Genomic DNA, 12,434 nt, shown 5'->3' with positions numbered 1-12,434 from the left:
TATATATATATATATATATATATATATATATATATATACACACACACACGATCATACATACACATGTATATGACGCGAACCAAATTTTATTGGTCGATGTTCTGCTGTAGTTAAAGTAAACATTTACCGAAATTCTAAAGTGGTTTTAAAGCCTTTAACCTTTGAAGACTGCAAAACCTTCAGAATATGTACTTATGCAGAGAAGTTACCATGTTTTTTTTGGGGGGGGGGTCATACAGTATTTTTAAATATAATTTGATTTACGGTATCTATTAAGTGGAAGTACAGAATAGATTACACAACGTCCCGCCTATGTTAAGAATGGCTTTCTAAATAATATTTCAACGCGGTAATTTCTGCGTTTCTCGTTGTCGAATAAAAGTTTACCGACTAAAAATTAAATTGGCTATTTTGGTACTTTCTGCACTTATTGTACCGCGTTGAAATAAAGTCATTTTTTAGACAGCCATTTTTAACATGGGGAGGGAAGGATGTTCTTGTAATTATTTTGTACTTTCACCTAACAATTTAAAAGATATTGGAAAACTTGAACTTAAAAAAAAAAAAAAATAGGGCCGAACAATAAGTGCAAGTGCATAACTGCATAAGCAACACTGTTTTAATTTAATCTGACACGTTTTGAATTGAAAATTTTTTTTTTTTTTTTTTTTTTTTTTTTCAACACGCAAAGTAAAGAGTGGTTACTTTGGTAGCCCAATCACGGTGTTTCATTTAAATACACTCGTATTTTTATTCAAATTGACGTATTTTAATCTATTTGAAAACAATACCCAAAAAAGAAATACATAAGTCAATCCAGGATTCCTGCGTGTGTGCAATGAGAGAGAGAATATTAAAATAGAACGTGGCAATAAATTAAATATTAAAAAATGTGGAAGCGAGCGAGAGAGAAAGAGACCCCATGACGATTTTTTTAAAAAAACAACTACGAAGACATCGTGGGCGTAACCTTAAGTAAATATTTATTTCCAAATTGCTTGAAGAATCTCTCTAGATTTCCCGAGTAAAAATAAGATTTTTCTTTTAAATCCAAGATAAAAATAGATTAACAAACAAAAAGGGATATATTATTTTTCCTTTTAATTAAAGCTTTGTTTTTTTTTGTTTTGTTTTTTTACCTTGGGTACATTTTCACTTAATTTCTGCAAATTTGTCGATTGTCTTTAGTGCCAATTAAGCGTGAGAAAGTTCATTTAGTGTGCGATTCGCAGATTCTTCAAAAATGCAAAATTAAGCACTGTTCAGTGTTCAGGCTATTAAGACTTTTCCATTAATTTATCAGTTTTGATTAAAATAAATGTTAAATTTTTAACTAACTTACGACCACAAAATAAAAACCAGTAACACCAGAAAAAGGTGCTTGTTTTTGTTTTTTACGAACCATCTTTTTTTCTGTTAAATTCTATGTACAATTACCCATGGCACTATAGCCAGTTTTTTAATAAAATAAATATTTTAGACTTTACAGGGGGATCAATTCCTTATATTAATTTTTTGTTAACTGATCACCCACTTCATGGCCATCATCGCCATTAAAAAAATTTGGGTTTGTATTACTGTAAACAGATTCGAAAAAGTAAATATATATATATAACAAATTTTATCGAAGGCAAGGTAAGTTACTTTTCTACCTAACTGGATAGGTTTTTAGTGTTTTTATTTAATGTAATATGCTTATTCAGCTCGAAAAAGTGTTTACCGATGTATTAGAAAATTTAAAATGGCGCCCGACTCTCTCTTTGACACGGTAAGTTTGGGAAAAGGACTTAAAAATAAAAAATATGCAAAATACAGTTAAAACCTCACCGAGTATGGCAGCTTATGTTACAGTAACATTGAGCGAGTTTCTAACAGTATTTCGACTAGTTTTTTTTTTATTTATAACTCTTTTTCCCAAACTTACCATGTTCAACAGAGTCCAGGCGCCATTTTAATTCTCCAATACATCGGTAAACACTGTTTTTCGAGCTGAATAAACACTAAAACATATCCAGTTAGATAGAAAAGTAACTTACCTTTGATAACATTTTTTGACAACTGTTTCGAATCTACATAATACAAACCCAAAAATTTTATTAAACAAAAAAACGTGACTAAAATGTAAAAATAATTTTATATATTTAGAGGGGCAAATTAACCATAAATAGAATTCACGAATCATATATATATATATAAAATAAAAAATCAATTTTTGGATTTAAGATTGGGGGATCAAATGGTTTTGAGAATGAGGGCTCGACCGTATATGCGGGAGAGGGGTAACTCAACTTGCCCCAGTGTTTATTCGGACTTCTGCAGAAGAACACGCAGGTGCTTTTTTTTGTTTTGCATTGTTCTCGCATTATTTTTTTTAAGTCTTTCTTAAAATAAATAAATAAAAAACATTGCCCTAAAAGGCAATACAAATTAGGTGAAGGTTAACGAACTACGTTTGCTTTCCCCACGTAGTCTTTGGATGGGCAAACTAGTGCGTTCTGAGTTCATTTAGGCATAGTTTACCAGTAGTGCTCGATTCTCGAACGTAGAAGAAAAGGCATGACCAGAGAGGACGAGCGTTTCCAAATAAAAATATTTGGAAAGTTTTAATGTAGTTAATTCAATAGTTCATTGAAATTACTAAGAAAGCAAAAGTTATTTGCACGCTGTTAATTGTGGAAATTTAAAAATTAAAATGGTAGAAAAAGATACAGACCCAACCAAGAGTTTATATATATATATATATATATATATATATATATATACACACTGCACTTTCGGTATTATTATACAAACACCGTGACAGCGTTAGGGTTAGGGTTAATTCGCTGTCACGGTGTTTGTATAAATTTACCGCACTTTCTCCATTAATTTACGAAAACTGGTATGATAACCAGTGGTTATCATAACCACGCAAGGGTGACCATTTTACGCTAAAATGATAGAGAAAAGTGATCCCTCACTTTAAACTATTCAGGTTTAAAAAAAAAAAAAAAAAGGAAATTTTCCCGCAGCAGTGTCAGTATAGTATTGTCAAAAAAATGGGTGTTGACTTAAATACTTTCTTCTGTATTAAGCGTCGGAATAAGAAAAATCAATATTTGTTTTTATGACTCACGAAAAGTTGGATTAAGTTAAAAACACATTTCTAAATTCAACTACACGTAAACAGTTAACATATATTGAAGGGGGGGGGGGTGATACCGAAAATAAATAATACAATACGTAGACTTGAATTTCAATCAAAAAATTAGTCGAAATTGGATTTAGCTTAAATAATGGCTTTGGCTTAGCTCTGAAAAAGAAATATCCGACAGTATTTTTTTTTTTTTTTTTTTCAATTGGCAAGAAAAAAAAATTTAATGTCTAGCAGAAGAGGGTGGTTATGATTAAATTTTTAAAAAGTAACAAGTTTTAATTTTTATGGAAAAAGTCGAGAAGGTTGTTTTTATATTTACATCTGTAGGAAAAGAAAATTAGAATTTTGGGGTTTTGTATAACTGTTATAGTTTGTAATTGTTAAATAATTTAACTTAAATTCATTTCTTCCCTATATATATATATATATATATATATATATACACACACACATGTGCAGACGAGTTCAAACTTTTAATAAGTGTTGATTTTATTCGACCAAACCATTATATTTATTAGGGGTGTATGGACAGGATGAATCACTATTACAAAGATAGGAATCAGATATTAAAGATAATGAAAGTAAAAGAAAGGAGGGTTCTTATTCAGAACCCGGACCATCCTGAAATAAGGTTATTTAGACCGTATTCTTAACATGGGAGGGGCTTTAACAACTCAGTACTTTCACCTAACAAAGTAATGAAAAGATAGGGTAAAAATGAATTTAACTGGAAAATACTGTCTAAACAGGTAGCACATCCGTATTCTGCATAAGTACCCGAGAAAGGAAAACCTTTCTACAGGATTTGAGTCGAACCAAACAGACTTTCGAAGTAAACGTTTGGTTAGGGTTAGTTTAGGGTTAAAATAGCTTGTTCAAATCATATACAAGTAGCAGAAAGGAAAAAAAAATACATTAACTTCTAAATTAAATATGAATATTAAAAGTATTTGTATGCAAGGATAAAAAAAAAATGTATGAATTTACAAATGACTCAGAAAAAAAAGGATGGGAAGACTTAAAAACTATTTTATTATCATCATTATTATTTAACACGTCAAATAAAATATATTTTCATAAAAATTTCAGAAAAAAAAAAAAATAAAATGGTTTGAAACAATTCAGCAACAGTAAAGAAAAAATTCAAAACAAAAAAAAAACACACACACACACATTTAGAAAATAAAATAATTAACAAATATTATCATACCGACTAAAAACTCTTCTCTTCCCGATTTCCTTTCTCTCTCTTTCTTAATTTTTGTTTCTTTTTTCTCCTCTAAGAAATTAATGGCTAGGTTTTTGTTGTCCGATAGTGGTAAGGTCACTTAAAAATAAAAAAAAAAGAAGAACTGCCGTCTCCTTTTTTCTCTCTCAATCTGTATGTTTTCAGGTTCACGTTCAATTTTAATGTTGACTGAGTGAAACGCCACCTGGCGACAAATGAAATTAATCCTGTCTTTATTATCTCCCGCTACCAGTCAAAAGAGATGTATAAGATGATCGTGATTAGCAACGCGACCATCATGATGATCATCATCACTATCGTCAGTCTGATGCTATAGAAAGAATATCACACTAATATGATGGTTAATGATAATGATAATGATGATGATGATGATATTATATCGAGCGAACATCACAATAAAGGTTCTTGTACTCTTAACTAACCATTATTATCTCTCCTAACTTACACACACACACACACACACACACACATATATATAGAATAACATTGATACCGTCGGTTTCAAATCCCACACAAAAGAGGATCACTATCTGGTCCATTATGTCGGACTCTCTTCAGCCTCTGTTCTATATATATATATATATATATATATATATATATATATATATATATATATATATATATATATATACTCTTTAGAATAGTTTTTATTTAACAATCAGTTGTTATGGAAACGTGAGATTGTAGGTTTACAAAATATTACTGGCAGTAATATTCTATAAGTTATCCCATCTAAACAAGAATTGCTCGATATGCAAGATAGAGCAAATAAATTAAATTGTAATTCAATGAATTTCAAAAAACTCTCATTGAAATGAAAGGGTGCATACCTTTATAAGTATTTGCTAATATTTTCTCTCCTCTGATGAGATGGTAGACATCGAAACCCTATAGGTTAAGGAGATTAATTTTCTGAAGCATTCTTTGTCTTGCTTAGAATAATAAAAATTCTTTGATATGAAACTCAACCAACTTCATTTCATTTCAATGAGAGTTTTTTTAAATTCATTGAATTACAATTTAATATATATATATATATATATATATATATAGGTACAGAATTTAAATAAAGTTTTAAATATAATGGGCGGAAGTCTCTCGAGAGCTCTTTCAGCTATCATCTCATCAGGAGAAAATCGATAGCGTAAAAATAATAATACTATGCCGAAAGTAAAGAGTTCTGATGGGGAACTATTGAATGTGCCAAAAATTACGGGGGACACTAAAATAAAGTTTATTAACGTTTAAAAAACGCTTAAAATAATGGCACAACGAGAGGGGGGAAAAAAACCCCAAAAAAAACGGGAGGAAAGATTCGCAGTTCCCCAAAGAGTAACAAAGCGTTAGATGTTTCTTTCTGCCGGCACAAAGAAGGTTTCCGCACCGCAATGAGAGGTTTTGGAAATTCATTGAATTACAATTTAATATATATATATATATATATATATATATATATATATATATATATATATATATATATATATATATATATATATATATATATATATATATATATATATATTACAATAGAAAAATGCGAAGCAGGGAAGGTAATATGGTTAAGCTTAAACATGGAAAAGTGAAGGACTAGTTGTTAAAACCGGAAAAGAAAAGGACAAGATATTCTAGTAAAAAATATAATAAATTTATAACTTAAAATATTGGAGCATTAAGAATTGATTATATAATGTTATAAATTAAATTTTTTTAAATATTACTTTTCATGCTCGCATTTTTTCTATTGTAATCCATGACTTTTCCAGGTTTCCACTAAATTCACTTGTTCTTTGTTTAATTTCACTCTTACTTTTTTGCCCCCATAAACACATATGTAATAACAATGTACAGCAATTGTCTGCTTCCAATAAAATACCCTTTCATTCTTTCATTCTGTCTGTTTCACAAGTTACTTCTCTTTTCTCTTATATATACATATATATATATATATATATATATATATATATATATATATATATATATAAGATGATCGGGATTAGCAACACAACGATCATCATCATCATCACCATCATCAGTCTTACCAGGTTGGTGTCTGGCATGCAATAACTCACTTCATGGGCAAGTAGAAGCTCTTCAATCCTGGTCAACAATCTACCTAAGAAATAGAAAACTCTGGCAATACAAGTTTGCTTGCAGTTGTTCATGTATCCTGTAGCATACTTTGCATCAATTAATGTAATCAACGGTATCAATAAGTGTGTGTTGCAGAGGGGTGAGAAGCGTGTGAAGTGCCAACCGGCTGTACGACTAATAAAGGTAGACACAAGACAAAGAGGTAAAGGCAATAGCAAAGACGGACGACAACAATAGATGATTAGTTAAAGACAATGCGTATCATATTTTATTTTTACCAAAAAAAAGAAGTAAAATGAATGGTGTCTTACAGGGTTGAAATTCTTGGGTCCGTTAGGTAGGAACTGGTAGCCAGACGTCAGTGGGCACTGGAACAGGTAGCCAGACATCAGTGGACACTGGAACAGGTAGCTGGATGTAAGTGGGCACTGGAACAGGTAGCTGGATGTCAGTGGGCACTGGAACAGGTAGCTGGATGTCTATGGGCACTATAACAGGTAGCCAGACATCAGTGGGCACTGGAACAGGTAGCCAGACATCAGTGGGCACTGGAACAGGTAGCCAAACATCAGTGGGCACTGGAACAGGTAGCTGGATGTCAGTGAGCACTGGAACATGTAGCTGGATGTCTATGGACACTGATAAAAATCTGTCACTTCATGATTCTTCGAAATTTAAAAAGAATTTGTAAGCTTTTAGTCTATTTTCGCAATAAAAAATTGACAATAAATCGGAAATGACGAGTGTAAATTAAGCACAGGGCCAAAATTCTAGGGTGATTGGTGAAGCAACACCTATATCACATTTTGTCTCACTATTTTTCTGAACTTTCTCTAAACTAGTTTTAATCACCATAATACCGCATTCATTATATGGTCGTAATGCTACTTAAAATGTCAATAAACATTTTTTAAATTAATTGTATTTAAAAAATGATAGGAAAGATGATGAGGAGTGAGATAAATTACTGGAGTGGCAGGCTGCGAGGGAAGGGGGTTCCAGGAGTCAGGAAGCAGTAGAAAGGGGAGTGTGTATTGCATTCAGATAGTTTGTTGAAAGTTAGCCATGAAAGGACTGTTGAAATCACATTATTAGTTTGTGGTGATTAGCCCTGAAAAATCTGTTGTTGTCCCTGGTTACCATAGTTACTGACTTTACTGACTTGACAAGTGTCAAGTTTGGATGAGAAGCTCCTAGCTCCCAGGCCAAGTTGGAGATTTGTTGTGTAGTCATTAGCTTCATCGATAGCTGCTCCTGCTACAGGCGATGATGTCGCTAAAAAAAATGAAGGACTATAATTACTTTTGGGGCCGGATTTCTTACAGGCAAAAATGTTTGTGGCATTTAGGGCCTGTAGATTTTCTTCTCTGTCTACAATAAAAGTTTTTTATTTTTGTTTAGTTATAGAAAATTGAATTTTTGTGTTTTCCTTTGATTTTTGAAAAAAGTTGTTATTTTTCAGCACATGTGGTCATGAGATGTTTCAATGAGTAACAATGATTCAAATTTATTTACAAAGTGGGAGTAATGATTTGACATCGTGACAGACTTTTATTGCAATGCAAGTGGGAATTCTGGGATGGATGATGGCTAACTTCTAACTACTGTCTAGAACTCCTTCATGAAATAGTCAACCAGTTCAAGATGGTAAAGGAGTAACTGTCATCGAGGGCTTTGTCATCAAAATTCCGCTGATGTTCTGCTAAGTTCGAAAAGAGCAGAATGTACAAGGCTTACTCACATGATCCCGAAGGGAGTACAGATTGAAATTCTTGTTAGACAATGGATGGGGCACTAAGGGAACAAGAAAACAACTAATTAGTGAGAAGGTAGGGAAAATAAATTCCAGTACGGGATGAATTCAATTCAATAAATTTGTCAAAAAATAAAATTATATTATTACGGTCATTCAGACTACTGTTTTTATCTTAAGTGTTATTTTAACAAGGTTTTGGACGATGTAACACCTGACTTGCTTGTGATAGTCTTGTGTGGTTGTACATAAAAACCACAACAATAACAGACTTACCTTCAAGTGGGATCTGAAAGAGAGACGCCATGAAGATTGACTGAGTTTTTATACCAAACCTGAGTCATATGTTTACAAGTCATGTGATAGGGGGAAAAATGGATAAAAATGGTGTGAGAAATGGAAGAGGGAAGGAAGGAAGAAAATGAATTCAACAAGTGTTTTGTTTAACTACTACCAGGAAGCAACTGTTGTAAGAATGAATTTTTTTTTTTTTGGAAAGGAAAAATTGGCAACTGAAGTTATTTCAACAAGGTATTTTCAGCCATTTTTTAGTCGTTTTCGGCTGACTGTTGCGAACAGCACCATTTTCTTTCCCTGTGAAGTTTTTTCAGTCACTTTACTTTTCTTCACTTTATATACTGTAAAAAGATAATGACTGAATTGAAGTTTGCTTTGAAGCTGATATCTGAATTTGATGGGTCTACGTCTGTTGTTGACTGGGTCGAAAGAGTCGAATTGACGTGCAACCTCTGTGAAGTAAAGAGGATACATATGGTGATTCCCTTGAGATTGGCTGGAGGCGGCTTGAGTGTATATCGACAACTTAGTGCTGTCGAGAAGACTGATTTGATGGCAATTAAAAATGCACTGTACAAGGCTTTTGCCATCGATCTGTGTACGGCTTATGAGAAATTTGCTTTGAAGAGACTCATGCCAGGGGAAATTGTGGATGTTTCTTTTGCAGAGCTGAAAAAACTTGCAATCCTATTTGGTAATGGAGTATTGGAATGGACATATGCGTATGTGTTTGTGGCTGGCCTTCCAACCCATGTAAAGCACAGTAAAGGGGAGACTCTTAGTCTGAGCCCTGCGACCAGTGGGAAATGTTTCTGCTGTAGCCGGCAGGGTCATTTTGCAAAAAAGTTGCACTGACAGGGACAGGTACACGCACACTGTTTCCAAGTATAAAACTGTGTGGGAAGCATTTTAGGGGACAGGATGTCAGTGGCGCTCTGCTCCCCAGTAGATGAGGCACAATCAACAATGACTGTATATGTAAACCAAGTGCCCTGCTCAGCTCTCCTTGACTCAGGATGCTCACACACTATAGTGAGTGCCAGACTGTGTCGAATCTGGAATAAAACGAACATCAAAGTCACCACAATAGGCGGCAAGATGCAAGCATGCTGTGGAGCTGGAACCATGAAGATCTATATGGACTCCGGTGTGGCCGCAGAAATCAATGTGTTGGTGACACAAGGGGATTTTCTGGGGTTCGACTTATTGCTAGGATATGATGACATCAAGGCACTGGGGGGAATTGTCATTGAATGAGATGGGAACGTGCACTTTTTGGAAACCTCGGTGTGTGCCGTGGTCCACATTGATTGGCCTGATTTCAAGGTGAACTATAACCATCGCCAGAAGGCCTGGACTGCATTATGGAAGTGGACTGAGGGAAGGGCACAAACTAAACTTAAAAATGGTGTTGCGGAGTACCCTATACATGACGAGGCTCATAATGAATATGAGCAAGAGATTGAGCCATGGATCTGAAATACATGGTGATCCCTTACCTTGACGACAAGCTTGGGCTTCCCAAAGGTCTGATACCCTTAATGGTAGTGGTCCAGCACAATAAGTCAAAAGTAAGACTGGTGTTGGATTATAGTGAACTCAATAAGGACATTGAAGCTTACACTGCTGATGTTGATGTATGCACCAGTAAACTGAGGGAAAGGCTCTAATGTGTCGGTATTAGATTTGCGGAAGCCCTATTTGCAGGTGCGAGTGTATAAGATGTTGTGGGCATTCCAGACAGTGTGGTTTCAGGGTTAGAGGTACTTTTAGGGTTTAAAATGCTTTTAGGGCACAACCTAATAAAATAAATAATTCCATACAAGCTTCTGAAATGACGAACACAGCAACTTTATAAAATGTAACACAGAAAAGGTTTATTAAGGAGAATATGATATGTTCCTTGTCAAAAGCTGGACTCTGGCTACCTGGTGCTATTGCGGTAGTTATTCCCAGTGGAATGGTCAATATCATTAGAAATCACCGAGGTGGAGAGAGAGAGAAGAAAAAGGAGGTCCATTTTGTTTGGTTGCTCTCTCAGTAAGGACGAGTTCTTATTCCTCAAACCAGATGCTGCCCAAATTCCTTAGGGGATAGGAAGGATCAATGCACCGTACCCCTGATTGGTCAGCATGTGGCCAAATAGCACAGGGAGGGGGGAGGCATTGATTCGAGGAAGAAAAAGTTCTATTTGTTACTGCTACATAACCCCCTGCTTAGGCTGAAAGCTGACAGAGAAAAAGGTAGCATAACAAATGGCGAGAAATAAAAATATCTTCTTATTGTATTTATTTTTACGAGAAAGAAAAAAAAAATGTTCTAACTTTTGTGTGAAAAGTTGGGGAATATATACAACTTCTTGTAATAGAATATTCTTTTTTTTTAAGAAGGGAAAACAAGGAAAAATATTTTCTTAGCAGAAATACAAAGTTTTACACAGTCTCTTCGGCCAATGTACCTGTCGACCACTACGTGTAGTGGTGACATGATCGTCTTCATTTGGAGCATTAACTTCAAGTGTATGCATGTTTTGATGCTGTGTGAAAGTAGAGGGAATGTGTGGCTTGTGTGTTTTTGTGTCGAGAAAAGCTTTTTTTACTCTATCAATAGAAACAGTTTCTCTTCTTCCACTGATATCTAAAGTAAAAAGTTTATCAGTATGTGAAAACGCATGATAGGGGCCAGTATAAGGTGAAGTTGGGGGGGGGCTTTCACGGCATCCTTTCTAAGAAAAACATGAGTCCAAGACGAAATGTCCTTTGGGATCGAAGATCTAATGGTCTGTTCCCTAGTGTGCATCGGTGGGAGTTTACTAAAATAAACTCGCAGTCTGTTTACATACAGAGCTGAATCGTTTGTTGTTAACTCAACATTTGGCCTGGCAATGATAGAGGTACTCCATATACAAGTTCAGCTGAAGAGTATCCCAGGTCCTCTTTGATAGCAGCATGACAGCCAAGGACAACCGGTACATATTTGCTCCATCGCTGTTGGTCAGGGTAAGCACGTAATGCTGCTTTCAATTGGCGATGGAAGCGTTCAATCATCCCGTTAGAGCAGGGTGATAGCTTGTAGTGCGAATACGTTGGATCCCTAGAATCCTGGAGAGTTCCTAGAAGAGGTGGGATTCAAACTGTACGCCACAATCAGTGGTGATGATGGTGGGAACTCTGTAACGTGATATCCAGCCTGATATAAGGACGCGCTACAGACTCAGCTGTCTGTGAGGGGAATGGCTTCAGGCCACCATGTGAAACGGTCTATACAGGTCAGGAGATAAGTAAATCCCTGACTGACCGGCCAAGGTCCAACCAGGTCAATGTGCACATGGCTAAACCGAGCGTCTGGGGTGGTGAATGTTCCAAGGGGTGCACGGATATGGTTGTGCACCTTTGACCTTTGGCAGGATACACAGGAACGTGTCCAGGCAGTGATATCATGCCTCAAATTTGGCCAGAAAAATCTAGCTGTAATCAGCTTCATTGTGGCTCTGCATCCGGGGTGTGCCAGGTGTGTGGCAGGGTGTGTCTACGATGAGTTATTGGAACGAATGGTCGAGGTGAATCTGTTGACGTGTCACAAATGATTTGCATGTCCGAGGTAGGCATGGACAGGTATGCGAATTTGCAAGTTGCAAATTCAGGTGACGATGGATCCAACGTGTCCAGACTAGTCTGGTCTAAGGCCATCTGCTATAAGTCGATATCCGATGGTGAGGAGAGAGAATTAATAGGAAGGCGGGACAAAGCATCTGCCGCAGCATTCTGCTCACCTGAGATATGTTGGATATCGCTGGTGAATTGTGAAACAAAATCCAAGTGGCGCGTTTCGCGGGGAGAATATTTGTCCGGTTTAGAATGCAGTGCATATGTCAGCAGATGGTGATCAGTGTAGATCACAAATTGACG

At 35.4% G+C, this 12,434-nt stretch overlaps 1 protein-coding gene across 5 annotated transcripts in view; it reads right to left on the bottom strand.

The window, feature by feature from the left end:
• Positions 1 to 4,580, bottom strand: part of LOC145268363 (E3 ubiquitin-protein ligase HECTD1-like) — a 252,115-nt gene extending 247,535 nt beyond the window's left edge. For 4 of the 5 annotated variants that reach the window (XM_080123895.1, XM_080123902.1, XM_080123901.1 and 1 more), the window contains exon 1: positions 4,347 to 4,580. The gene's annotated coding sequence lies outside the window, so the exon portion shown is untranslated. The remainder of the gene's footprint in view (positions 1 to 4,346) is intronic. The other variant, XM_080123900.1, reaches the window with a different exon arrangement.
• Between the last annotated feature and the right edge of the window lie 7,854 nt (positions 4,581 to 12,434).

This window comes from Euprymna scolopes, chromosome 43, assembly GCF_053919585.1.
Source record: "Euprymna scolopes isolate OS-2025 chromosome 43, ASM5391958v1, whole genome shotgun sequence".
Classification (NCBI taxonomy): Eukaryota; Metazoa; Mollusca; class Cephalopoda; order Sepiida; family Sepiolidae; genus Euprymna; species Euprymna scolopes.
Note: the sequence above shows the minus strand (reverse complement) of the source record. Positions and strands in the feature narration are given on the sequence as shown.